The following is a 4,017-nucleotide window of genomic DNA, read 5'->3' on the forward strand; positions in this document are numbered from 1 at the left end:
ACAATTAAAAACGTTTTGCATTTAATATTGAGAAAATGAATTTATAAAACATTTTGTTGCTAATATTTTAACAACATTTTAAAATAATATTATGAATACATTTACAAAAAATATTTAATAAAAAATGTTTTAACAATATTTTTCAAACATTAATTTTGGTTATGTAAAATACTTTATTTTATTAAATGACAGTGATTAGAGCTGTACCTCGGTCCCATTTATAGCATTATATAGTGCTCGCATTGATGTTCACTTTTGAATGTTGTGGCCTTTGTAGCTGACTATTACAATGTGACTTTTTCTTACTTATATTTTATTTATGTTTATTTTAACTTTTATAGGATCAATTAGACGTACCAAAATTTATGATACATTTTCTGAAATGCAGATTAAAAGGGAGAATGGAAATGGGGATTTTAAAGAAGAATATAAGCTTATAAATGACTACAACCATCCTGGAAGAGCAAATTTTTTGAAGGTATTGATAATTTAAAATCCTCAATCTACATTTACATGTATTTGCGCAAAGATGATCAATAACCATAACGAAACTTTTTTTCTTTGTGAGACCAAGAAAATGTTACAGGTTCTTCATGACTGCCTACTCTTTAAAGTTAAGTTGAGAAAACTCTAGTGTACAGTATACATGTCTTATTTTAAAAACTGGTGAAATCTACCGTTACACTTGTTTGATAATATAAAAAACTCTAGATGTATAAAATAGCTACAATTGTTACTTTACAATCCATTAACACTGATAAGTTAACACATTTCAATATTTTTTTTGTAAAACCACTGGATTTAATGAAGAGAAATAGTTTATTGTGTAATTTTGACTAAATTAACTAACTGAAGCTCCACTTGTTTGGTCACTAAACTGAAGGACTAATTTGTTTACACCTTATTTTACAGAAGCCAGCAGATGTCAAAGGAAATAAAAAGAATGGAACTAAGGAAACTTTGAAAAAGAACAGTGATATGAAAATATTGAATAAATGTTTTGCATTTATAATTGTAATTCTATCTTGTATAGTTTGACTAATTATATAGACAGATATAAGGCAGCAAAAGAAAAACAGTTAAAAAACTATGCAGAAAAAATGTCTGACGGTACATGTGATCAAACATGAGATTAAGAAATACTTCTAAAAAAATGCACAAAGATATTTTAAATTAGAAAAAAGAATACCTTTCTGTAAGTAAAACCATGACAAATTATATAATATAACGTGTTCAATGAAAACAAAAAATAGATTTATGTCAATGAGACATCAATCTGACAAAAGTAAACAAAATATATGTTGATTCAACTGTGATCAACAAACATTTGTAAAAGGAGATGTTGGGTAAAGATCAGTATGACAGCAGTTGTTTTTCAGATGCAGTTGCTTAACGTCCAGTGGCAAATATTTCATGCATATTCAGGACGATGTTAGAATTATATAAACCATAATTACAGCTCCATAAGGGGACCCAAGACCCCCCTCCCCCCCATATTCAAATGCAATCAAATGTTTTTTTAATATTTTATAAAACGTTTGAGTAATGATGTTAGAAAACATTTTCTAATGATATTCATATAACATTTAAATGATGTTTTGAGAATATGAACATTATTAAAACATTTTGTAAAATGTTTTTTGAACATTTTCATAACATTTTATACTGCAAAACGTTTTTGTTTTATGTTTTAAAAATGTTTCAAGGATATTTTAATATTAACAAACAATTGAAACATTTATAAAACATTTTATAAACATTGTCAACAAAATTAAGAAACGTTTTAATGATGTCTTAAAAATATCCTGGAAATGTTCTGGAAAATGTTTTGAAAATATTTTTGATATTAATGGCACGTTATTTTAATATTTTCTACGATATTTTCACAACATTTTTCAAAATGTTTTAAAAACATAAACAAAATATTTTTGTGTTAACTGGGAAGCTATTCTGTTAAGTGTGTTTAAACACATGCCTCTGTTGAATTGTTGAACAAAAACACTTTCTCAGACTTTCTTTTGACATGATATTTTCTTATCTAATTTTACAGAAATACCACCTTTCTTTATTGAGAAAAGAGAACATTTAGAATTTCACAAAATCTGGTTTATCTCCAGGATTTGGAGAAATGAACTTAAATATGAAGATTTAATAAATACTTCATGAAGCTTGAGAAAATCCTTGGCCTTAACTATGATGACTGAGTATAAATTCACAGTTTACAGTATGCAGTATGCATAGTTTGCTTAAACCCTGAATGCAAAATAAATTAGTAAAATATGGATATTTGTAATGAAAATGGTTAAGAAGTACTTATATTTAGTCATCGCAGTCATTAAAACTCATAGATCCTCCCTGAATATTTACGGTTGGATATGTTTGTCCCTTTGATAACTCAAAAGGAAGCCATAACACCTAAATGTGCTTTCGTATGACCTCGACACAACAAGTGCCAAAATACCATAGTCAAACTATCAATAGTGTGTTATATCCTAACTATGTACTAAATTATCCATATTCCTAGAAACAGCAGAATATTTAAACAATTTTGAGGCCCCAGTAGTAAAGTAAAACCCAGAGAAAATTGCCTACCACCTGGCTCATAAAACAGTTGACTTTATCTATTAATGCTATGATTTTATTTTTTTTTCAAAGTCTTTTGTATGGAAAACAATGTTAACATTAGATGTTATCAGTCAGTTCTATAAAACTTTAGGTGAATTCATACATTAGACTGGTAAATTCGTACATACAACTTTTGCAAAATATGGCTTTGTTTGATTACTTCTATTTTATATATCGGCTATGTTAGACATATGGCAAGAGATGATACTGCTATGACAAGATTTCTAAATTGACTATTTGAGGCAAAAAATCTGATCTTTCATTGACAAATAGGCATACAGTAATATAAGGACTGGAGACAGATGCAGTATTTAATATTCTTGAATGTTAAAATGATTAACTACTAAACTTTACCTTATAGTATTTTGAAAGTTATCAGAATGGTTTCAGACAAACATAGTTTTAGCCGCAAAGGGATTTCTTTTGGGAAATTGCATTGTCCATATTTACAGTAATGCAATCTTTAAACTAAATATTTGATTACACAATATAGCGGGTTAAAATATCGGTTTAAACGGCAGACCGTTGTAACATCAGTATAAATTCAAATCCCGATGATTTATTTCTATTCTAATAATACCAAAAGCGGATTTTCTTAGGTTGCCACGCTCTAGTCGGAGGCAAGTAATTGCCGTAACCGCAAATAAACACACTTTTGATATTGACGTATATGCTGCTGCATGTATGTATCAAAGAAAAGAAGTGGCATTCTTACGCTATTTACAATAACACACTTAGATATGACGATTCATAAATGCTTATATAACTTTTGGTTTATTTTAAATGGCTTTTAACATTTTTTCATCATCAGTTGCTTACGTTTTGGTTGCGTAGTTTCTCAAACATGCATTTTCACGTAAAATGCTTACTTGGATATTTTCACATCTTCGTACTATAACGTAATTTACACCGTTTAAACTGGGATAGATAGTTATCAAAACCATATCACACGGGAGCATGACCGGAACAGCCTAAACAAATCATAACGATGCCGAGCAGCTGACATACAGTATGTACACAGTATGCGTACTTAAAGCGTTGAAGAGGCGTCACAATAGAGTATTTGCATTATTCACGTTTATGGATACGTGCACGGATCGACGTATACGTATCGGGCAGATTTGTATAAAATAATGTTTTAGTCCCGACCTCAATTAAAACTAAACATATGTAAAATATGAACCAAATGTTGTTGATTTATAGTTAAAACACTAAATATTTATTGCTTTTATTAGACCTGGAACATACATGCTTCGTATTTAATAACCGTGTGTGATAAGTGTATCTTTTTCATATACAAATATGAAAGGATCAAATCGAGCACACCTTCGTTACAAAAATTTACAGGAACATTTTGTGTAAATAAAAGTGTGTTTATTGCCAGAGGCGAGC

General features: G+C 29.1%; 1 long non-coding RNA gene across 1 annotated transcript; it reads left to right on the top strand.

The window, feature by feature from the left end:
* Positions 1–344: 344 nt before the first annotated feature.
* On the top strand, positions 345–1,028 carry LOC143046616 (uncharacterized). Its single transcript, XR_012969186.1, has 2 exons — positions 345–478; positions 913–1,028. It is a non-coding gene; the product is annotated as an uncharacterized LOC143046616 (long non-coding RNA).
* The last annotated feature ends 2,989 nt before the right edge of the window (positions 1,029–4,017 follow it).

Source organism: Mytilus galloprovincialis, chromosome 9 (genome assembly GCF_965363235.1).
Source record: "Mytilus galloprovincialis chromosome 9, xbMytGall1.hap1.1, whole genome shotgun sequence".
In the NCBI taxonomy this organism is placed as follows: domain Eukaryota; kingdom Metazoa; phylum Mollusca; class Bivalvia; order Mytilida; family Mytilidae; genus Mytilus; species Mytilus galloprovincialis.